This window comes from Ochotona curzoniae, unplaced genomic scaffold (genome assembly GCF_017591425.1).
Source record: "Ochotona curzoniae isolate NIBS_2020 unplaced genomic scaffold, NIBS_Ocur_1.0 contig_66, whole genome shotgun sequence".
In the NCBI taxonomy this organism is placed as follows: Eukaryota; Metazoa; Chordata; class Mammalia; order Lagomorpha; family Ochotonidae; genus Ochotona; species Ochotona curzoniae.
Window position 1 is genome coordinate 25900185 of NW_024466512.1, and position 25971 is coordinate 25926155.

Below are 25971 nucleotides of genomic sequence, written 5' to 3' on the forward strand. Positions count from 1 at the left end.
CCTACTAGTGCCTGTCACTGGCTCACTGGCTGCACCCCATAGCAATACAAGTAAACAAAACAACAACAAACAAGTGTAAACTTCCTCATTCTTAATTTACCTCATTCCTCATTTACCACAAAATGTTTAAGATTTTTTTAAAAAGTATTACAAATGTATCATCAAAAATCCAATCACATTGACATTTTCTGATTTAACATGCAATTTACATTTAAACCATACTTCTTTGAGCATTTCAAGTCATCATTCACATTATCTTATCCATTCTGTTGTTAGTCTCACCCTGTCGTGGGACATAACAAAGCTCCAGCAGGGAACCAACCGGGTAGTTAGCCTAGCAGTTAAGATGCCCCTATCTCTTCTCAGAAGACCTGGGTTCATGTTAAGGTTCTGACTCCTGACTCCAGCTTCCCACCAGCACAGACCCTTGGCAGCAGCAATGATGATACAAGTAGTTGGATTCCTGTCACCCAGGAAGATCTGACTTGTGTTCCCAGCTCTTGGCTCCCAGCTCCAGCCGCAGGCACAGCAGGCATCTGGAGAGTGGACCAGGGCATGGAAGTACCTTTGCTCTTCTTTCCTTTCCTTTCCTTCCTTCCTTTCTCCTTCTTTCCTTCTTTCTCTCTCCCCTTTTCCCTCCTTCCTTCTCACTTTCTCCTCCTTTTCTTCCTCCTCCTTTCAAATAATTTTTCAACATTCCAATATCAGAATTATATTAAAGACAAATGTTGCTTTAATAGACCACAACAAATAGATCCTACAAAGGAGATAAACAGGAAATTTTTTCCTTTCCACAGAATTTTCCTCGATAACTCAAATCTTTTTCTCTCAACTTCCCTACATTCTATTAGGCTTGGGAGAAAGATAGAATAACGTAATAAAGAAGAGTTCCCACAATTTTGATGTTGACAAAAACAGCTCTAACAGCCGCAGTACCCAAGGACAGCACATTGTGGCAATTTCCACTATAAAATCATTTCAAATTATATTACTTACTGAAGCCATTCAAAAAGGTCTGCCTGTTTAGTTCTTTTGTTTACATAAATATGAGTTCTGCAATCTCATTTCCTTTCAGATCAATTCTTAGCAACCAGGTTACTATGATGAAAAAGACCAGCAGCATCCATTCTCTTTGTAGATGACAACTTAGGCAAGAAAACAGATATGCCAGCAAAGAAGTACATAAACAGGCTTCAGGTCATGGTAAGCACAAAGAAGAAATTTAAGCTAAGAACATGATAAAGGAATTTGCAGTAGGAGGAAATGATTACATTGAGAGTCAAGAAAATCTCTCAGAAGATGACTTTTGGGTTGGTGTACCTCATCAGCAATGAGAATATACCAGCTATGAGAAGGAGTAAAAATATTCCAGAAAAGGAAAGAGAAGCTGCAAAAGTCACAAGGTAGGGACTGGCTTGATGTGACTGCAATTATTTCTTCCTTTCCTAATGAGAATATGCAACATTACCAGTCAGATTACATTTTCCTACAGTTGCTAAGCTGTTACAATATCCACATTACCAGAATACATTCAAATCTTTCCTCATTTTCTTGTTTCTTATTAAAGACATGATAAGTGACATTAGTGCAGCAGTCAAGTTGTTAGTATGGATGCCCTCGTCCATATCAGAGATTCTGGGTTGATTGTAGCTCCATCTGTCTGCTAATCGGGGAGGTAGCAAGTATCACTCAATTCATTGAGTTCCTGTCTCTTCATTTCATCTGACCCCAACTGTTACAGGCATTTGGGGAGTGAATTAGTTGATTGGAAATCTGTCACTATGTGTTTCTCTCTCTTTCAAATAAATAAAAACATTTGGGGGCCAGGGCATTGGCTCAACAAGCTAATCCTCAGCCTTCAAGCACAGGCATCCCATAAAGGTACCAGTTCGTGTCCTAGCTGCTACATTTCCCATCCAGCTCCCGCTTGTGGCATTGGAAAACAGTGGAGGATGGCCCAAAGCCTTAAAACTTTGTACCCACATGGGAGACCTGAAAGAAGCTCCAGGCTCCTGGATTGGCTCAACTCCAGCCGCCACTGCGGCCATTTGGGGGATGAACCAGTAGATGGAGGATCTTTCTTTTTATCTCTCCTTCTCTCTGTAGATCTGCCTTTCCAGCAAAAAGAAATTAATCTGTAAAAATATATAAATAAAATTGTATAAATATGTTTTTTAAAAGTGTAAGAAAAAAACTTAGGTTAGAAAAAAGTTTAGAATTTTCCTAGTGCCCATGCCATGCTGTAGCAAGTTATGCTTCTGTCTGCAGGGCCAGCATCCAACATGGGTGCCAGTTCAAGTCCTAGTTATTCCCCTTCCAATCCAACTCCCTGTTAGTGGCCTGGGAAAGCAGTGGAAGATGTCCCAAGTCCTTGGGACCCTGCACTTATGTAGGAGACCTGGAAGAAGTTCCTGGATCCCGGCTTCAGACCAGCTAGCTTCAGCCGTTAAGGCCATTTGGGGAGTGACCCAGCAGATGAAAGATGTCTTTAGTTCTACATCTCTCTCTGTAAATCCGCCTTTCAAGTAAAGCTAATGAAACCTTCTAAAAATGTTCCACACATTCTTTACCACTAGTTTGACAAAGGTATAAATGTTATGTTGTGATAGCCTTAATAATTACTTTAAAATTTACTGTTTATGGATGACATGGCCATTTTTTCATCCAGTTATTGTTTATAGCCATTGTATATATTCTCACTAGTTTTTTTTTTAACTTTTTGTTTGTTAAACTTTTTATTCAGTGAAGCATTAAATCTTTTTACTGTAATGTAAATTTAAAATATGCTATCTCAAAAACTAAAAAATAGGAAAAAGAAAGGGGGAGGAAAGGAGCATGGAAGAGAGAACATCATTAAATTCTTAGAATTGCATCAATATACCATACTCAATCTGTGAAAAAAACTTGATTTAAAAATAAAAACATTAATGATAAAATTTTTCACACATAATTTTTAAAAGTTCTATTAGCAGTAAAATAATGGCTGTGCCTGTTTTTCAAAAAAGTGACTGGAATACCCAGAGAAGAGTAATTAAAATACTGTGTCTTCCAAAAGTCTGATCACTTACGTTACGGTATATCTATCTCGTCCCTGAAAGCAATGCTGGATGAGGGAGTATGGGGTGCCACATCCCCGACACGTGATTATAAAGGTTCCTCTTAGCAAACTGTTTCTCTTGTTGGGTCCCCAGAACTCTTTCTCATCCCATGTTTCCTACAATCAAGTTCCATGAAAAACTCCATGTTACCTGCCTTCCCCTAAAAGGGCCATAGTTTGTTTTGTGAATAACAGAAGTGTGGTTTCTATCACACATTGTGAAATGTTTTTTTTTTTTAATTTCAAAAAACGGTTTTACCAAAAATATCTAATGGCAAAGTTTCATAATCTTTCCCCCTTTGAATTGGCTTACTTTCCTGGAGAATTCAAGATTGTACTTTTTTCCCTCAGATTCTCTTTTCTTTTTTTTGTAGGACAAGTGAGAAGGCTTTTCTTAAAGTGAGAGAACTAGGGTAACAAATTCACTCTTTCAATGACAGAGAGACAAAACCAAAAGAAACCCATATTTGAGAAAACACAGGCTGGTTTCAAGTCAACTAGCTATGGGAAAAAAAAATAAAAAGCTGAGTCTCTGTTCTTGCAGAAGCAGCCAACTTAATGTTCAGTTAGAATCAAAATTGTTTCCTTAGTAAAAACTGCTACACAGAGAAATCACTTTTCCATGATACTATAAATATGGTATCTTAAAACTTGGCTCTAGTAATAAACAGCTCTGGAGTATTAATGTGGCAAATTTCAGACAAAAACAACCCAAGTTTTGTTTTGTGGCTGCATTACAACTGACTAAATGCAAGCTATTTCCAGTTGGTGGTGGGCCACGTGTGAACTGAGCTTGACTGTTCACACACTGAGCAAGACAGCGAATGTGGACAAGTGCCAGTGACTATACATCAGAGGAATACTGTGCTCCTCCCTGTGTTTACCCAGCTCAGCAATGGAACGATCCCTGAAGCTCAGGGCACTAACGCCCTAATCTAAATCTTGCCAGTCCCCCAACTCCTGAGAGTCTAAGTCTCCACATCATGTCTGTCACCTCATTCCTCCCCCAGGGAGTTCTTGGGGAAACATCTTTAGGTTGTTCTCACACTCAAGGGCTTTAAAATTCTTTCTTAATCATTCCAAGCCAGTCTCCTTAGACCTACCTTCTTCCATGGTGGCATCTACCGCTCTGCTACAGCTGCTCCCACCTCATAACTGACTTTCTCCGGGAGCTCTTCCTGGCGACTCCTGCCCTTGTGAAGTCTCCTCCCTCTTAGAATTCACCCTTCCTGTGGCTGCAGAAGTCTTCCAGAATTCATATTCCAAAGATTCCTCCTAATAAAGGACCCACAGGAGCTTCCTGCTTATCTTGTCCACCGAGACCTTTCTGTCCTACAATAATTTAAGCCTTTCCCATCTCATCATTCCAACAAGCAAATCAGCCTGTGTTCAAGATTAGAATGCTTGACATTATGACCACTAGAATGTAAGCTTCCTGAGTTCAGTAAACTTTTTTCCAGATTTTTTTCACGTTGTATCCACTGTTGAATGAATGAATTTTATATGTTCTAAATTCTTTTCAATGTGATATTTCCTTCATTTGGAATTTCATTCCTTTGATTCTCTCCCAAGTCTTTTAGCTACTCTATTTGGAAGGAAAACTCAATAGGAAACTAGTTCTCTATACCTTCAGACCTCAATTATTCAAGTAGTTTTCTCATAATGTGCTACCTCTAGATACTTAATGTTTTGTGCCATTCCCATTTTGGAATTTGAGTTATTGCAGAGGGGGATCTGCTTTAATTCTATTAGTCATTCAATAACTATTTATTGAATGCATTGTACTTTGCACTAGTCTTCTCCTAAGCTCCAAGCTATGGCATGCAACCAAACAAATAAATGACACCATTATCCAGTGATTATATTCTGTTTTGGAGGAAAAGACAATAAGCAGAATAAATAATTAAACTGGTAGTATGTTAAATAATTACAACCACTAAGGAGATGGAAAAGCATGGAATATAAAACAGTATGGAAGTTAGGATGAGCCTCTCTGTGAACGTGATGTTGAGTTAAGGGAACAGAGCCAGCCAAGCTGCTCAGCCCCAGGGGAGGGGGAGTCCAGCGGAGCTTTGGTCAGGTAGCTCAGGCACCAATGGCGTCAAAGTCCATGGGCCACCTGGCAGAACACTATGGGCACCTGCGTGTGTGGACTTACAGGGAGTCTGGGGGATGGCACAGGTGGGGGTGTGCGGGGACCTGAGGGCTCACATCCAGGTGAGGAATGACCTCTGAGGGACTTGGAAAAGTCAGATATACAGAGAGGAGGAGAGACAGAGAGGAAGATCTTCCATCCAATGATTCACTCCCCAAGTGAGTGCAACGGCCGATGCTATGCCAATCCGAAGCCAGGAGCCAGGAACCTCCTCCAGGTCTCCCACGTGGGTACAGGGGCCCAAGGCTGGGCTGTCCTTGGCTGCTTTCCCAGGCCACAAGCAGGGAGCTGGATGGGAAGTAGAGCTGGCGGGATTAGAACCGGTGCCCATATGGGATCCCAGCACGTTCAAGGCGAGGACTTTAGCCGCTAGGCCACACTGCCGGGCCCAAGTCAGAGTAGTTTGTAGGGGGGACGGGGAGAACCTTTAATGGTCAGACCAAAGCACCAGCCCATATGGGAGACATGAGCTGGGGTAGTTAGCATTGACCACTGCCAAATACCACTCACTGGCAAACACTAAATCTAGGTCTGGTGGAGTACCTGGCAGGGCTAGATTACAGTACCCACCAGTGAGAATCAAAACAGCAGAAATGATAGGCTGGGCCTTGAAAATAACTAGAACACTCGGGAATCAGATCAGGGGGCAGAATCTGGGGAGGTGTATGTAGGCCCACCCATGTGGAACTGCAATTTCTGCTGAGTTGCTAAAGAGCTAGGAGTGGTGACAGACTAAGCTAGGCGTGGAACCCTATAACACTCATGGGTACGTGGATTGGGTACAAGCTGGGCTGCATCAGGCTACAGCACCTGCAGGCACACCCAAGAATAGGGTGTAGGGTGGGCCAGGCTACAACATCCACCACTTCATAGTCCAAGAAGGAGGGGTAGAATATGCTGGGTAAGGGTCTAGCATGTACTGGCATATGTGAGATCTGGATCTGGGAGTGGGTCTGGTGGGGGAACTTGGGAAATTCCCCTGGTGGGCCATAGCTCCTGCTGGTGAGCATGTAATTCAGGCATGGATGTTAGGCTGGGCATGGTAGCTCCACCTATTGGTAAGTGTGTGATTTGGTTCTAGAGGAGGGCAGACCAGGCAGGGCCAGGCCAACGTCAGCATACTTGCATGTGCAGAAGCCAGTCTGGAGTGTGGGTCATGCCAAGCTAGGTTAACACACCTACCAGTTTGCATGCATCAGGAATGGGAGCTGACTGGACAGATTCAAGCCACAGCACCTGCTAGCAAGAGTTGGGACTAAGAATGTGGCAGGTCAGGCCAGGCAGCATACAATGGCAAAGGCCAAGATGGGGGATGGACTATGACAAGCTGGGTCAGAGCAACCACTGCCATGCATAACATCTGTAGCTGGGAATAGGCTTGGTTGCGGAGCTAAGAGGATGCTCCTGTTGGGTTGTGGTTCCCATTGGTGAGTGCAAGGTCTGGAATGGGGGTGGCAATCTGGGCTGGACATGACTTCAGTGTCCCTTGACATGGATGTAGACTGGGTCTGGGGTGTGCCAGACTGGGCTAGACTCCAGCACCAACTGGTGCTCATGAGAGCCAGGGTGGGTGTAGGATGGGCTGAGCTAGGTCTAGCTCCCACTGAACCACATGAGAGCTGTGTCAGGTCATGGACCAGGTGTGGCTTGGCTGTAGAACCCAACAGTAAGAACCAGAATGGGTGTGGGCCAATTGGGCAAGGACACTGTTCCTGTCATGACAGGAGGTGGACTAAGTCAGCCTGGGCCAAGGACCCACTGGTGTGCACAAGATCTACCACTGAGAGGAGACTAGATAGAGGAGCTTGGGAAACTCCTTTGTCAGGAAGCAGTCCCTGCAGGTGAACACAAGAACCAAGGAAAGGAGCAGCTCAGACCACACCAGGTTACTGTACCCACTAGCATACATGTGAGTCAGGTATGGTGGCAGGCCAGGCTAGGCAAGTTCATAACACCCACTGGCAGATCTGAGAACCAGGACAGGGTGCAGGACAAGCCAGGTCAGACCACATCACCAGCCAATTCACATTAGGGCCAGGACTAGGGGCTGGGCCGGGTTGGGTGGCAGCTCCCACCAACATGAGCAGGAACCCAGACTGGGCCATAGCACCCATTAGCACACATGAGACCCAGGTTAAGGGTGCAAGCCTGGTAGGGGAGCTGTGGGGACTCCCCTGTTAGGCCACTGCTTCTGCAGGGAAGCATGAAAGCTGTGACTGGGGGCAGACTAGGCCAAGCAGTTACATTATCTATTGGCCCACATTTGAACTGGGTTGTGGGGAGAGCCAGGCTGGGCTAATCAACTGTATCCACTGGTGCAGGTATGAACTAGGGGAAGTACAGGTTGGTTGGGCTTTGCCACAGCATCAACTGGCAAAGACTGGGACTGGGGACAAGCCCTGTTGAACTCGACTCCAGAACCACTTGGAGAGTGCAAGACCTGGGGCAGGGAGTGGGTTAAATAGGGAAACTGTGGGCTCTTCTCTGATGTGCTGTAGCTCTTACTGATTAACATGGGAACCAGAACTGAGAGCAGGCCTGGCTAGATAGGTTGTGACACCTGCTGACATGAGTGAGGCTAGAGGTTGGAGTTGGTTGGGTTGAGTTAGACTGCAATGCCCAATTATGTGTATGAGAGCTGAATGGGATGTGGGACAGACCATCAGTACAATGCACATGCTGGCAGGCACAGAAACCAAGGCTGGGGGGGCTGGCCCAGTGGAGGTTACTGGGCGTCTCTCTGACTGGGTAGCAGCTTCTGATGATATACATGATGGCCAAGTGTATGGTGGGTGGGACTGCAGCTAGCGTAAGAGATGGAGCTGGAGATCTGACCTAGCAGTTGCAGCTACCAATGTGTATGTAGACTGGAGTGGGTGACAAAATGAGCTGGATCCCATACTAATGGGCACACACAAGTGTCAGGACTGGGACCACTTCACATGAGATTTCTTTGAGGGTCCCCCCAACTAAACCACTGGACTCAGAACTCCAACCATGGGGAGAGTGGCAGTGGTCTGACAGTGGAGTGTATGTGTCTGAACGGGACTTTCTCAGTTACTGAGGATGGCACAGTGGACAGCATAGCCACATGTACCTGGAGGATATGGCAGATCATTGGAGCCTGCAGAGGACATCTGGTCCCATAACAGAGGAGGGAGGGCAGAATAAATTGATCAACTACTCCAGCAAAGCCTGACCGCAAATTTTTAGGCAAATGGAGACTGAGGTGGACTGTGTCAGTCAATGGATATTAAAAGGATTTCCTCATCCTTAGAGCACTGAAATCAATAGCATTTTGGAACTATTGAAGTCATTTGAGAACCCTCACAACATGCTCCACATTAGGGACCTTGGGATGACATCAGGTGGCTGTTCCCCATCCTCAGGTTCTGAGGCGGTAGAGAGGCTGGGTGTGGCTTCTCCCTTATCTCCCCTCTTCTCCAAGATACAGGAACAAGAAAAAAAATGTGGAAACAATGGTCTCACCCACTTTCCCCTGATCCTTGGCCCTTCCCATCCTAATCAAAAAAGAGAACATGGAAAAACCATTCATACTTCTATAGCAAGTGAATTAAGACAATAGTCATTGCATATGCAAAGGCCCTCGGGTAGGTCAGGGCCTGTCTAGGAGGTTAGTGCAGCTAGAAGAGTGGTGAGAAATGGTCAGAGAAGTAACAGAATGCTTTGTTCAGAATCAAACTAGGACTGAATGGAACTACATCTGGGAGAATTAAAAATCCATCATATGGGTCAATGTTCTTAATACCTAGTGTTATCATCACATTAGAGATTAGAAAACTGAATAATAGAGAAGTCAAGTTACGTGTCCAAAGTTCCCCTTGATGCAAATGTCAGGGCAGGATTCAACACAGGCATGCTGACTCCAGATTCAAGGCTTTAAACATTATCCAACCTTACAACACATGATTGAGGCTTATACAGGGCTTGAGGCACAGTTCCAGTACTGTATCTGGTGGCTAATCTCATTGTCCAGAAATGAAAATAACTCACATTGAGGATCTGTCTAGAGGGATTGCCTGGGCTGAGCTTATCAATATTTTGCTTTTTAAAATTACAATTCGTTCATTTCTGTGAGTTTACAATTCAGTAGCAGAAGGCTGAGACTGACTGAGCAAGGTCAAATAACTTGCCAAAGTCACACATCCCGCAAATAGCAAAGCAGGGATTTCATCCAGATCTCTCTCAACTCTCTTTCAACCATTGCGCAGCTTTAGGGATATGGAAAAAATCTCTCAGCTTCATCCCTTCACAATTAGCTCAATGTAAAAGTTATCAAAAGTTCTTTTGAGATGTACAGATCACATTCCATTCCAAACCCCTGCCCCCACACTTCTTCAACTAATTGTTCCAGAGTCAAGTTTGAGGATAAAGCAATTAAATTTAGTGTTCTTTTTTAATCTTAACTTTTTATCTTGAGGAAGTTAGTAAAAACGTCAGTTAAAAACACAAATGCTTAAAACCTCTAGGATGACAATTTAAGTAAATACCAAAAGGCAAAAGGAAGGGAAAGTAAACTGTGTAGAGGGTTGGGAAACACAATGAGATAAGAGTCAAGGAATGAATAAAAGGGAAGGACGGGGTGGGGGTAAGAATCTGAAGAGACAGATGGAGTAAAAAAGTAAATAAACATGTCCTGTTCCACTCATCTTCTCAACCACAGATGTCAGAGGAAGTCACTGGCTTTTTATTAACATTCCTTAATTTTTTTATTTCTTGAAATTTTCAATAGGTGGTTATTGAGTTCATAGCACTTCCGCTAAAAAAGGAGTGCCTTTATTTTAACAAAGTAACCTGGCTGGTGCTGAGGGGTACTCTCAGAGACTCAGCTTTGAGGGGGAAGAGCCTGTCTATAACACACAGGGGGTGAGGAAGGGAGTGTCGTGTAGAGCAAGCTGTCCCCACAGAGGAGACTGTGCCATCCTCAGGCTCCCACCCCTCAACTCTCATGTGATGTGCTCCTCTTAGATTAACAGCATAGAACTCACTGTGTACTTGATTCTGACTGTAAAAATGTTAATAATTGCAATGAAACAAATTCCAACAGAGGCTCTGTGTGGGGGAAATATGGAAGTAAGAGATCCCCTTCCCTGTTCTCTTCCTCCTCACTTCCTCCCATCGCACCATCCATGCCCTTTCTGGCCTCTTGTCAGTTCTTTTGCCCATAGATTACATTAAACATAACAGGCCTTTGTGATCAGCATGGAACCCTATGTTTAAGGGTAGGGCTGGCTGGGAGGGAGGTTGTTTCTGACAAAATGATGTCACTGAGACTGCAGACAGGAATTCCCTGTGTTCCAGCCAAAAGGCGTAACAATTTGGTGTATTGATGGTCTCTGCAATAAGCACATTGCTTCCATGAAACTATTCCCTTCCACATCTGAAATTGAAAAATTGTGCCCTGGGGACTCTTTCTCAGCAGCTGCATTTGTCAACAAGTCTTACTTATTTGCAGATAGTGAAACAGACTAAGAAAAATCTGTGTTGCTCATGCATTACTAGCACAGGGTTACAGTGGAGGCATGATAAATAGGCTTGCTCCGGTCACCCAGCCTTACAGTCCTCTCATCTTGCATTCATTTATTTTCTCCCTTCTATCTCATTTTTGTACCCATGAGAAACAAAATACAGAGGCTACATAAAAATTTTATTGAAGAAATGAATGTTGTAAAAAAATGACAATCTAGTAATGTTTACAGCAAATATGAAATAGTTGACTTCACTAATACATAAGAATAACTAAAAATCTTTTTTTTAAAAAAAAAAAATTCAACCTGGGAATTGGTGTTATGATATAGAGAGGACATCTGCAATGCTGGCATCCCATATGATGCCAGTTCATGCCCTGGCTGCTCTACTTCTGATCCAACTGTCTTTTGATGACCTGGAAAGGCAGCAGAGGAGATGTCCCAAGTTCCCTGGGTCGCTGCCACCCGTGTGGGGAACCTTGACCATTGTGGCCATTTGGGGAAGGAACTGACAGATGGAAAATTTCTCTTTATCTTCCTTTCCTCTCTTGCTTTCTCTCTCTGACTCTCAAATAAATAAATATTATTTGAAAATGTTCAAGCAACTTAAGAAATGAGCAAAGAATAGAAAATTTAAAGAAAAGGCAATAGGTATTCTCACCATGAGATACTGTTTGTCAGTTGTTAGAATAGCACTTTTTTTTTTTAAAGATTTATTTTTATTATTTTTTTATTGGAAAGGCGGATATACAGAGAGGAGAGACAGAGAGGAAGATCTTCTGTCCGATGATTCACTCCCCAAGTGAGCACAACGGGCCGATACTATGCCTATCCGAAGCCAGGACCCTCTTCCAGGTCTCCCACGCAGGTGCAGGTTCCCAAAGCTTTGGGCTGTCCTCGACTGCTTTCCCAGGCCACAGGCAGGGAGCTGGAAGGGAAGCGGGGCTGCCGGGATTAGAACCGGCGCCCATATGGGATCCCGGGCGTGCAAGGCGAGAACCTTTAACCACTTGTGCCACCGTGCCGGGTCCAGAATAGCACTTTTTTAAAAGTTTAATATATAATAGTTACTAATGCATGCTAAAATGGACAAAATTTTTAAAATACTGACAATATCAAATATTAGTAAGGATGTGGAGCAACAGTAACTCCTGTATAGTGCTACTAGAGATGCAAAATGGCACAGCCACTCAGGAAAAGTGTTTGGCAATGTCCAACAAAATTAAATTTATACGCATCAAATGGTTAGGTAATCTCACCCGTAAGTATTTACCTGAAAAAAGTAAAAACATAAGTCCACAAAACACTTGTCTCCAAATGTTAATAGCAGCTTCATTCAAACTTGCCAAAATCTCAGAACAATTCATATGTCTAGTCACTGATTGACACACACAAATAGTGATACAACCCACAATGAAAACTATATAATAGAAAAGGAATAAACTACTGTTACATGCAACAACATGGATGAATCTCCAAAGCATTGCACTGACAGAAGCCAGACTCAAAGGCTACATGCTCTAATGATCTCACTGATATGGCTTTCTGTGAAAGGCAAATACCGACAGAAAGCAGATCAGTAGACAGAAAGGCTCAAGGGTATGGACAGGGGCCTGACTACAAATGGCCGGAGAGAACTCCTGGACATGATGAACATACTCTATATGTTTGTGGCAAATGGTTAGAGAACTCCAAAAACTTGTGAATGCATAGAAAGACAAACGTGAGGCCTGGTCCAACATTTTGGAGGAGTGGTGGGTATCTATTTCCTGAACCCCTTCTCACAGTTCACTGTCTGCATGTACTATAAATGCTGGCTGTGTAAAGCAAGACATTGGAGTTGCCAAGGCAACTTGGGAACAGGAGGCTGCAGGCCACATTCTCAGAATAGGACTAAACTGTCACTTGAATATTCTCATTTAAGACACCTCTCTTGGTGTCTTGGCCTTTCCCTATGTTCATGATCATGAGAAAAATAAGAAAACCTTTAAAAACCCAGGCCATTTCATGTTAAGCTAGTGTCCATTAGAATATTCCACCACTTTCCTACTTCTTCATGGGACAGTGTTTGCCTGTCTCTTTGCTTGGAATAAAGATTCTGTTACACCTCACTTGCTTCCCAGCTTTTTATTTTTGCACTAAGTGAAGGAAAGGACCCACCATGCTTCACCAGGAAGGACATATAAGGTTGTGTACTGTCTGTCTGTAAGAGCGGATGATTAAAAAGGACTAAAGGTTCATCAGCTGTGGTTTGCATGCAAATTCTACTAGATCCAAAATACATAATAGTGAGATTCAGGCATGGAAAAGAATGAAGGAACTGGTACAAACTGTCTTCAAAACATCTCATTATGTGAAAAGAAAGTTGTGGAACAATTTATGCAGTATGCTTCCATTGGTTTAAACTGTAGACATCTAGATTAACTATAGATATTTTTGTTGTAATCTTGAGATGGCCTAGAACCAAGGCCTAGTAACCTCATGAACTGTGAAGCAGCAACTGTGGTAAGTTGCTAAGGACACTTTAATGACCTCACTCCATTAATATTTGGGGCTAAAACAGGAGAGGGACATGACACTTATTCAACATTTAACTTTGTTCACAGCTAGATCCAGGTCTCAAGCCACAAACTATTTGTCTTAAAACAATTCAACTTTTTCTCTCCCTAATAGGGAAAGGAATATAGATGAACACAGGTGAACCTAGTAACAGCAGATTTTGAGGAATGGGACCATGGATTCACTCCAGGTTTGTTGATTCACTGAAAAGACCCACATGACTCAGCATATAGTCACACTTAGTGAAACAGTAATGACATAAAATTAGCCAAAAGAAAACTCTGGGCCCAGAGCAATAGCCTAGTGGCTAAATCATTGCCTTGCACATGCTGTTATCCCATATGGGCATCAATTTGTGTTCCAGCTGCTCTTCTCCTATTCCAGGTCCCTGTTTTTTGGCCTGGGGAAGCAGCTGAGGATGGCCCAAACCTTTGGGACCCTGCAGTTATGTGGGAAGCTCCTGGATCCTGGCTTTGGATTGGTTCCAAGCATTGTGGCCATGTGAGAAGTGAACCAGTGGATGGAAGATCTTTATCTTTGTCTCTCCTTCTCTCTGTAAATCTCACTTTTCAATAAAATAAATAAGTCTTTGAAAATAAAGAAAGAGAGGAAGGAAGGAAGGAAGGAAGGAAGGAAGGGAGGGAGGAAGGAAGGGAGGGAGGGAGGGAGGGAGGGAGGAAGGAAGGAGGGAGGAAACACCACACCCACTGGACCAAGTCAGGGGAAACCAGGCACAAGTTTCAAAGGATCCTCTGCCAGGAGCGCCACTGAAATATGCTTTCTTTCCTCAACAATGAGTTATGACAACACAGGTTAAACACCTACAAAGGAAGCTTACCAAAAGCTCAGCACTAGAGCTTTCTCTTGGACCAGTCACAGAGGCACCTTCCATCCAGCACATGATATGCCAGACTCCAGAAGGAAAGCAGGTGCCAGACACAAACCATACTGCCTGAACAAACAATCCAGGCACAGCAACCATCTCCATTAGAATAGTGGAACCCTTCCAAAATCCACGCTCCCAGAAATCAGGCTGCCCCAAGGAATGCCGTCTGAAGTCTGTAAGTCAGTTCCCTTCTGTTCAAAACAACTACCCTTCTCCTACTTTCTCTTCCTTCTTCTCATGACTTCCTGAGCAACTTAAAATTCTTAGTAGAGATGTTTGAAAATCCCAGGGTCTTGCACTGAAAAGGAAAATATGTTCAAAGGATTTTCAGTTTGAAATAAAGTAGCAAAGTGTTGGGAGCCAGGAAGAAGGGCAATGGGCAAACAGGAAAGTTTAGCATGTCAGCACTTTGATGTGAACAGTGATGACTGTCCACTGAGCATGCTGGCTCAGCAGCCTAATTAACGTAAGCAGCCACCTCCAGGTCTCTACTTATTCATTCCTGCGAGATCTGCGTCATCTCTCCTGTACGCTCTGAGCAGGACTGCCGAGTCTGACCTGGCCAGGCTTTGGATGGACTTACAGCTTTACTTTGAGAGAAATTTGGTATTCTTCTTCTGATATTAGGAAACTTATACTAATACTTTAAAAAAAAAAAAAAGAGGGGGGGATTGAGGTGAATAACCCTCTGGATAAGATTCAGTCAAGCCTCTAAATGCCTGGAGTAACTTAGTCACCATCATCTGGCCTTGAAGCACACAGTTATCTATCAACCATGAACACAGAGCTCATCTGCACTTCACATGCATGAGCATTCAATCTCAACTAATATGTAGTTCCTGTGAAACATGTGAATATGATTAATATTTTTGAGGGAATCATGGGGTATTTTTCCCCTAGATTTTTTTTCCCTAACCATGTTTCCTGTACCCACTTAGTGAGAAGGAAGGCAGGAGGGTTTAGAGAACAGTTCAAAGACCCTAGAGAAAGGAGTATCCTTTGAAAGCAAAATGATTAAGGTCAATAAATATCTAACGGATGAAAGTACTTCCTAGCCAAATCACCCACATCTTTAAAAAAGTCTGTTCACCTTGTAGCTCAAATATTTTCATCAAACCTTGAATGTGACTAAAAGAATGGTGCCATATTAAGTTTGGCACCCTGTATAAAGCAAGGATATATGACTATGGCAAGGATGGAGTCATCAGTAACAAGAGAATTTATCGGTGTATTCCTAGCATAGCCTTGGAGAGAAGATGCCTTGGCCAATGGACTCAAACATACTGCTTCCCTAAAAGTCACTTCCCCACAGTTATAAATAATGCCCCTTAGTCTAAGACAAACTAGCTTCCCTGACTGATTTCATGTTCACCACGCTCTTTTTCCATGTCAATTTTTCTGATCTTCATTAATCAAGAAATCAGTATTTTATATATATATATATTTTTTAAGATTTATTTTATTTTTATCAGAAAGGCGGATATACAGAGAGGAGAGACAGAGAGGAAGATCTTCTGTCCGATGATTCACTCCCCAAGTGAGTGCAACGGGCCGATACTATGCCGATCCGAAGCCAGGACCCTCTTCCGGGTCTCCCACGCGGGTGCAGGTTCCCAAAGCTTTGGGCCATCCTCGACTGCTTTCCCAGGCCACAGGCAGGGAGCTGGAAGGGAAGCGGGGCTTCCAGGATTAGAACCGGTGCCCATATGGGATCCCGGGCGTGCTAGGTGAGGACTTAACCACTTGCGCCATCGCACCGGGCCCAGTATTATATATTAACAATCTTTTGCATAATTTGCTTCACAGCAGTCTTTTGATTCCATGTGTTTTTTGATTCCATGTATCCATATTTTGATTCACACTAGTCGATTCTTTTGATTCCATTGGCGAAACCAATTGCCTGTTCCTATAAAAACTGTACTCCATGCAGAATGCAGAAGCAATGTGCAGGCTATTGGAACCATACATACAGCCCACTCTGTATATTTCCTGTTCACACTCTAGTCCCTGCTTTCTCATTTAACAGGTTCACAGAGGTAGGAGAGGTGCAGCCAAATAAGAAAGCCATTTTGGGGAGCCAACACAGATAATAATGATTCCACCTACTTTTCCTAAATTGGAATACCGATGCTTTGAGAGAAAAATGTTTCCACTTTGGCAAAAGCTCAAGGCACCACATCATTAAGAAGGAAAACGAAGTCATGATACTGCTTGGAAATGACTGTCAAATACTTGAAATTCACTGTGGAAATTCTTGAAAATCCAAAGACTCTGGAGAACACACAAGAGGAAAATTTTGTTCCACCTTCTGGAAAAGCCCTTGTTGACTACAAAGGACCTGTGAGAATAACACATCAGTAAACTATTTTCATGGATGGAATAGCCAGCAAATGCTTAGATAACAAATATTGGGCCCACCCGCCAGGCATTTTCCTGGGATTAGAACAAGGCCACTTCCTTTTCAGAGTGTTATAAAGTGTTCATTTATTGCCCTCTTCTCCCTTCTGTTTTCTCACCATCCCTGGTGAGGTGACTCATGCCACACCAGTACTTACAACCTGACCTCCTCTAACCTGTTAGTTTCTTCTTCATAGTTCTCAGCTGTGCATTCCTTAACTCTATCACCCACAGCCTATTCATTCTTAGCTTCTGCTCAATCTCTCCACTAAAGCCACTCACAGAAATATCACCAATAAACTCTTTAAATACCAAATCCAAGGACACATGTTCTTTTTTTAAAATTTTACTTATTTTTATTATTGTTATTATTTTATGATATAGTTCCATAGGCCCTGGGATTTCCTTTACCTCCTCCCCAATCCCTTCCCACTTCACTGACTTCCTCTATATAATTACTATAGTGTAGTTATTTCTAAACAGTCATATGTCCATCATTGCAGGAATGGACAATAACAGAGAGTTTAACATCAGGATATAGTAAACAGTTTCATTGGGAATCATCTTCGGTGTGAAAGTAAAAGTGTATACTGCATTGTATCCTCACATCTCGATACGGTAGTTTGCATTACACAGTTACTATACATCCCCTTAAATGAAAGCCACATAACAAAATCAACAACAGGAAGAAAGAAATTAACAACACCATGAAGATAAATACCACCCTACTGAGTGACTCATGTGTTGCTGAAGAAATAAAAATGAAAATCAAGAATCTTCTTGAAGAAAATGATGCTACTGTATGATCTATGAGTCAGTGAAGGATTTAATGAGAAAGAAACTGTTTTGAAGAGAAGAAGCTAAATTTAAAAATTAAAACTCATGAGATATAGTTTCAAATGGTCTTTGTTGATGAGATATGTATCCTGCATGCAACAAATAGATGGGCTTTGTTATTTTAATCCAGCCTACTAATTTACATTTGATTGATGGGTTTAAGCTATTTACATTCAGGGTTAATATTCAGGATTAATATGTATGGGTGGCAATTTGGTCTTGTGATTTAGCAATGGGTTGTTCATTGACTCAGTCTTCTGCTATTATTTTCTGGGATGTTCTTCACATTTGCCTTTGGTTTTGGTGGGTGCTATTCCTCTTCTCTGTCAAGAAAACATCTTGAAGTATTATTTGTAGGGCAGATTTGGAAGAGGCATATTCTTTTAATTTTTCTTTATTGTGGAAGAATTTTATTTCATTTTCAAAGACAAAGGAAAGCTTTGCTGGATATGTTATCCTGGACTGATAATTTTTTGCTTTTAGAATTCAGAATATGTCGCTCCATTCTCTTCTGGCCTATAAGGTTCCTGTGAGAGGTCTCCTGTGAAAGGCATATGGGGGGAATCAGGAGTGATCCTGACAAACTCTTAACAGGAGGTCAAATGCATAGGAGGGGGAGGGACCCCAGAGTGGAGCAGGCGGACAGGAGGAGGCTTGTATCCCAACCTTGAAGACTTCCAGATCCTCACCAAGGACTATCAGTACGAGCACCATGGACTACATCCCAACTGCCAAGGAAACCACGGGGAAATGGAGTGCCTTTGGAGACCAAGAACTCTAAGGTCACCCACCCCCCATTTGGATCTACCACATGGGATGGAAGAAGCCCAAATCCTGCCTTGCAGGATCCAAGGTCATTGGAACAACAACCAGGAGCACTGAATGGTCCGCAGAAACAGAACAGTAAACTTCCTTTGGAACTAGGAAGAGGAGCTTTCTCTGGTCCTTGCCTGGTTCAGACTTTAGGTCCCCACCCTCTCTGGCAATGACCATCAGGATCACTCCAAACAAACAAACACTCAAAACAAACAAACAAACAACAAAAAACTAGAATAGAAAGACAGAGAACAACAAGGAAAGCTTAGACCCAGACAGGAGACGGTCAGTGGGGAGGCACTTATAATTCACTGGATGGGACACAAAGATTAGTTATTCCTCACTGGAGTATTGAAGATTTCTCTGCACACCCCTCCTAAAACTGTTCACCTAAACTGTTGACATATGTCTTGTTAGAGTTACAGAGTTAGACTACCTGAAAAATAGCCAGGTTCAGCAAAATCATGCTTCAACGCTATAAACTGCTAAATACTAAAGTTAAAATAGACATGAGACAGCTGAATAGTAAACTATAGCCATTTTAAGGTGTATAGAAACCAGTTGTATATAAACTAATAATTGAAATGTCAATGTAGAAGTCACGGGATGTGGTTCAGAATTTGCATTCTTTTTTTTTTTTTTCCTCTTTTAACATATTGGTTACTCAATACCATGTCAACTAATTCCATAACGTTATAAATTGTTACTGTCAGGGCTTTTAATTGATAGGGATGATACTCTGCTGGCTCTATGTTCAGACCAGAGATGGTCTCCCCAACAAATCGTTGAACTTATCTGGACAATAAGATGCTGGACTTTATACTTGGTAGATGCTTGCAATGAAAGAATCTCAACTGCAGTTGAACTGTGGTAATGCAACAAGGTGGAGGAATCCACCACAGGGGTGGAGAGTTGGGGGGGAATCCCAGTGCCTATAAAACTGTGTCACATAATGCAATCAATAAAAAAATAAAAAATAAATTTAAAAAAACCTTAAGCCTCATCATGTGGCCATATCATTGAGAAGTACCCTATGTTAGCCCATGTTCCCCAAAATAAAAGCCCAGCATAGTAGCCTAGTGGCTTAAGTCCCTTGCACCCTCCAGAATCCCATATAACTGCCAGTTCATGTTCCAGCTGCTCTGCTTCCCACCCAGCTCCCTGCTTGTGGCCTGGGAAAACAGTCAAGGACAGTCCAAGTCCTCAGGACCCTGCACCCATGTGGGAATCTGGAGGAAACTGCTGGCTCCTGGCTTGAGATCGGTTCAGCTCTGTCCATTGCAGCCACCTGGAAAGCAAATCAGTGGGCAGGAGGTCTTTCTCTCTGTCGCTCCTTCTCTCTGTTCATCTACCTTTCCAATAAAAATAAATCTTTTTTAAAAAATGCTAATCCTTAAAATAACAACCTGAAGTACATAATATCCATTCATATTGACATAATCTAGATGTTCTTTAAGGTGTTCATCTGTAAACAGGTCCAGCTTTTCTATAACCTCTCACCTTGTAAAATTTTCCTGCTTATTCCTTCTATCCATTCCCCTTCCTGGTCACTAGTAATCTCTATTCCATATTAAGGTTGATATTTTGGCATACAATATGACAGAGAACATGTGGTATTTGTCTTCCTGTGTCTTGATTATTTCATTTAACATGATATCCTCCACTTCTATCCATTTTGCTTCAAATGACAGGATTTCATTCTTTTTTGTAGCTGAGTAATGTTCCATTGTGTATATACACTACATAGTTTTGATCCGTTCATCCGTTGATGAACATTCCATGTCTTGGCTATTTCAAACAGTACTTCAGAAACTTGGTAGTACACATATCTTTCATATAGATTTTGGTATAGACACACATACACCCCAAATCATATAGATTTGTGTGTGTGTGTGTATATATAGATATTTTTTTCCATGTAGGTATTTCCTACTGTTACACAGCATAGCAAGACAGTTGTTGTCTCCAATAAAATATATAATAGTATATCATTATCATAGAAGAACTCAAAGGCTCTATCATAATGATAAATAAAGGAAAAAATAAATTATTCTGATTTGATTATTACACATTGTATACTTTTATTGAAATGTGACACTGTACCCCACTAATATGTGCAAATAAAAGAAAAATGTTTCTGCTTCTTTCTTCTGTCCAAAACATTTTTCTTTCCTCTCATCTTTATCTGACTAGCTTTATCTCATGAGGAAATTAAGGTTCGGGACAATTACTTTATATATCATCCCTTCTTTGAAGAGTTCCTGACATCCTCTTGTTCTTCTCTAGTGATGTATTAACTGACACCGCACCCCTCGCATGATACTGGAAAAACCTTTAGCCTGAGTCAGCTTCCTCTAAGTCAGCAGCACCTTGACAGCCGGGTGTGCTTTTGACATTTCAGAGCAAAGCCATGGGTCTGGCCTATAGCAGCCTTCCATTTGTCAGTCGAAGAAATAAACGTATGAGATTTATGAATGTTTTTAGCACACAGTGTTTTCTGTGGTCGAGGTGGAGGAGCATTCAACTACTCTAAATGTGTTTTAACTTCTCAACTCCATGGTTTGTGACTATTTTTAGTAAGCTGCCAGGCAACCTCAACTTGAGTTTGCATGTTGTGTAGGAAGCAAAGGGACAGATGTTTGGGCAGTAAATCCCAAATCTGGCTTCCAGTGCTTAGTCATAAACTCCATGGGATGCTTTTTCATAGAATTACCAAGAAATAATAGAATCAGATGTCAGGTTTAAAACTGAAAAGTCCACACATTTACCTGGGAATTCCTTAGTAGACATGGGTAACTCTACATGGTACCTGAGAATCAGTTTGATTAAGGAGAGACAGTAGGATTTGGTAACAATATATCTTCTCATTTATGACTGTAAAAATCCTATGAGGAAGGATCTCAACCCTGCCTTCTTGCTAGTTATGTGTCTTGGACCAGTTACTCAAGGTGTCTGAATCTTCATTTTTAAAGAGTAAAATTTTAAAGGCATTACTTTGGCAAGTTCATGTGAAGATGTAGTGAGCTGTTTATAAAAGAAAGTGATTAGAGTTATCCCATCTGACCCCGTGGCCTTAGTTACTGGCTACAGACTCTACATTTAGCTCAGATATATGCACTGTTGATCTTCCTGCTACTCCTCAACCTTTCAGCTTAGATGTCCCAGAGGTACTTCAACACTATTCTGCCCAGACACGATTCATTCTTTTCCGTCCCTCCAAATCTATTCTTTCTCCACTTTTCCATAGCTCTACGTACAAAACTCAGTGAATATCTCTACCTGTCATCCAATTACTGATAACAAGAACAGCATCATCCAATTATTTGTTTTCATTCTGTACTTCATATGGAGAGACCCAACTGTCCACCAAATGCTCCTAAGAGTTTGGACCAAGTCCTGGGATTTTATCCAGTGATTCTGTTACCCAGGCATCCCTTTCCATCACATTAATGCCTTCTTAGTCCAACCACAACCACTCCCCATTACAGGTTCCTTTTTGGTCACCTGCATCTCTTGCCTCTTGAATTAGCTGCCTTCTACTACAGCCAAAATGATGTTTTAAGAATATCTATGTGATCACATGACCCCCTAGTTAGAACACTTAATATTGCATCCTATCACTCTCACAATAATAATAAACTTCCTTAATAAAGCCCACAGTTCCTGCATGTTCAGGCCTCTTCCTGGATCTCCAGCTTCTTCATTCACCCTCTTCCTCTCCCTCACTGCCTCATTTCAGCCTTCAGTTCTCCATGCTGTCCCTGCCACAAATTATTTGTTCCTCCTGAAACAATATTCTCTTCCCATTCTCTGCTTTATTATTCTCTACTTACCCTTCAGATTCTGCTAAAAGTCACTTGTCAGAAGATGCCTCAGAAACCATTTACTTGAACCCCACACTAGCTGGTACGCTTCACAGCACTCTAAACATTTCTTCATGGCACTGAAGGTCATTCTAATTACTTACCTGAATCTTCATTAGACTAGTCCTTCCCAGTTCTGCTGTATATTAGATTCAGTGGGTACCTTTGTAAAAACAGCAACTCTGGGTTCTCACCCAAACCAATTAGATCAGAATTGCTGGGTTGGGGCAGGGAGCAGGGGTAGATGGACACTGACATTTGTTAAAGGTTCCGTAGTGTTTCTAACACGCAGAGTTAGAGCTACTGGTGAGGAATGCAAGACGCACATCTTCTTACTCATAACTTTCTCTTGAGTGCCAAGCACAAAGCACTATGTTCCAGAGTGGGCATTCATTAAATGGTACTGTAGTTATGATTTTTTGTAATGGTCAAAATGTTATGGTTAAGATCATTAAACCATATGAATTTTCATGTTATATTCAGTCTCTGAACTTCTTTACCACATAATTTCAAGAAATTAAAACTACAGTAGCCAAATATTCTATTCCTCTATCAACATGGAATTTCAAAGGTTGATCAGAACCTACTAGACACAATATCTTCACAGAGGCCATATTTCCAAGATGAAACAAACCATAATATTTAAAAATTCAATACCTGTGATACAATTTCTAGTATTGGTAATGATAGTCATGACATGAAGTGACTAGACTGGCCACTACTTCATCTTCTATTTCTGCTTGCTTAATTATTCTGTTGGTTTTTCTCTTCTGTCAGGTGACCTATCCTACCAAACAGATACCAGCCCACTCCCCATCCTTGGCTCAGTGGTTCGGACAAAAACATCTGCTTTCAGCTTTGCTGTTCAGCCCTGTTTCAGAGGACAGGCCTTGGACAAATTTCCCCTACAGAGAACCTTCTAAGAAGGCATAGTTTCTCTAACCTAGCACTCAACCATAAATCTGCATCATAAGTACCTAGAACACTTGCTAAACCATACATTATTGTAGCCATTAGAATTTCTGATTAAGTCTGAGGTAAAGCCAAGGAATTTACCTTTGTAACAAGTTGACAGTACCACTGCTGCTGGCCCAAAGACCATATTTTGAAAACCACTGCTGTAATTCATGCACTGTACCTATTCTCTAGTTAATTGTTGTGAGGAAGAAGAGAGAAAAGAAGAGAAAGTGAAAACAAGCACTTGTGAAAACTATTGCGGGGCACAGTGGGGAAGACTACCCAATTTATTCTTCACATTTAAAGCACAACCATGGTCCTTTTCCCCTATAATTTCTAAGGGATTTTGTCTGTGTTATTTTTATAAACAACCCAACATATCCCACCCATACTTCTCCTTTTATAAAAAAGAGATTGTGAAGGTATGTGGGGTTAGCCTGCCTCCAGTCTCTTCCTTATTAGGCAATTCCCTCTGTCATCTCCAGGCTACTTTTTAAAGGCCAACCTTCTTCACCACCCCCGAAGCCAGCCAGCTCAGTGAAATGACTTTGGGGATTATTTAATACAGTGCTGGAGAAGGACTGAAATAGCTGCAGGGCCGTTGCTAAGAAGTTTTTCAAAGAAACCAGCTTCACAAATCACTTCAGGAAATCTAGCTGTAGATAGATGGCAGAGATGGGGTATGAACTTGAAAAGCATCCAAAGAGAGCACAGTGCACGCAAGAACAATACTTGGCAAGACGCTGGGCAGGGTGCTGTGTCAGCAAGCCACACTCTCTGGTGAGGATAAGATGTTGAGGTAATGGGCTGGGCTGGTCTTCATTATAGTCACTACCTGAAAACAGCGCACTCGGTGAATACGTGAATGCGTACAACGTCCTTCCTCTGCAAGGGGTGTGAGCAGCCCAACACTGGGGTTCTGTGCCATCTTCTGTCTCTTGATAAGTTCTGGGACACTTACTTCGACCCAATTTGTTTCACTCTGACTTCAACCCAACAATTACTTTTTCCCATCTGAGCTCTACTTCACTGTCCTGTTTAGTTCTTCCACAATTTTGACTTTTTAAGCACCCATTGGATGTGATTCACCTTTTTCTGATCCAAAGAAGAAAGTATCAACATTGAAAAATTCCTTGGGGCTTAGCACTGCAGAGGTACCCAGCCCTGACTGCACAGGGGAATCCCATCCCCAGTACTACCCAGAGCCGCCTACATCACAGTCTCAGGGGCCCTCCATGTGATTCTAATGTAGATTAAGACTGTGATTTTCTGTTTGAGGTAAATGCCTTTCAAGTGGCAAAAAGGGACAAATTAAACTGGATATGTATCTAACTTCTGCAGTACAGTTCTCTGTTGGTGGGACAAAAATGCATTTCCACATGGTCCAGACCACTGCCAGACAGCTCCAAGGGCCATATCTCAACCCAAGTTTTATTTCTTTCTAACTTTGCCCTACTGATCCATGCCCTAACCTATGAAGGAATTTAACAATGTTTTATTCTTCATTAAATATATTTTATATATTCAAATATATTCAAAATACATTCAAATGTTCAAAATAGATACGTTCAAATCTTCAAAGGCTGCCAAAGCTCTGTCCTCATGCTCCTACTTTCCAGACTACACAAGTCCAGATCAGGTGTTTTTTATACTCATGATGTCCAGTTATGTCACCCTAATTATCCTTTACTAGATGCCCTCCAGTTTGGTAATGTTTCTCAAAATGTACTGCTCTGAATGCAAGTTAATACAACAGATAACTGTGGATTTACTACATCTCTTCATGTGGAAGCTAAACTTAGTTAACATTAACTGCATAAAATAATGAGTCATTTTAGACACTCATATTGGGAACTGTGCTCCTGCCAAACAGATCTTTCTCACAAGAGCTGCTTTCCTGTCATGACTGTTGCCCCGTATGCATCATTTAAATGTCAGCCTCAAAGTTTCTGCCCACCTTTTCAGCCTGCAGTCTCATTAAAGTCTGAATTTTGTTGGCAGATTTTCTAAACATGCTTTCCAGGTGTTCATCCAAGACATTGATAAAGTATCTAATGTAAAACAAGGAGAAGGACGGAACCTTGTGGAATATTCCCCCATCAAGTAGTTTTAACATAGATTTAAAGTTATTTATCAACATGTTCTGGCCATGATTCATACTAGCATGAATTCTTCCCCAAGCCATATTCTTCTGAGTCACCTTTCATCACACCATGAAAGACTCTGCTGTACATTTTTCTCATATTAAAGCACCTATAAGTAGAATGATATAATATTTGAAATTCAATTTAACTATTCCAGTATTAGCAACAAAAATATAATACAGGGTGTGACAGATGAAGCAAAAACATTAGGTTGTTGGTAGTTGTTAAAGAACAATAGAACATAGAGGCTTATTATACTATTGTCATTGTCTTGTTTTGTTCAAAAGTAGCTAGAACACTTTTAAAATTCATTTATAAAAGTCAGACTCTTAAAATCTTTCAATTGTTTCAGTGATTTCTCAGCTTGATAAGTTTCATTTTGTACAGATTAAACTGTGTTTTTTCTACATGACAGCAAAAACAGAAGTTTAGAAGTTCCAATGATTTTGCATCATCCATTATCATTATTGCATCTCTTCCTGTTCATGCCTTGCACAAAACCATAACTAAAATAACTTGTTATCTTTAGCATTTTTTCCTTCTTGCCTCATCTGCAACAGATATTTAGCTCAAATGATGCTAGTCTAAAGATAATCCTCCTAGTTTTTAACCTTTCTTCTCAATTACTTGCATCCCTTTTCTTTACTATTCAACCCTTGAAAGAAATCTTTCCCTTTTAGAAAAGTCACAATTGCATAGACATTTTTGGGAAATAGAGAAAAATTTGTATAAAATAATTAAAATAAACTCACTTATAATTTACAGAGCACT

The 25971-nt window shown here is 41.6% G+C and overlaps 1 protein-coding gene across 1 annotated transcript in view; it reads right to left on the reverse strand.

The window, feature by feature from the left end:
* ENTPD1 (ectonucleoside triphosphate diphosphohydrolase 1) overlaps positions 1–25971 on the reverse strand; it is an 89510-nt gene that overhangs the window by 33687 nt on the left and 29852 nt on the right. The gene's annotated exons all lie outside the window — the stretch shown is intronic.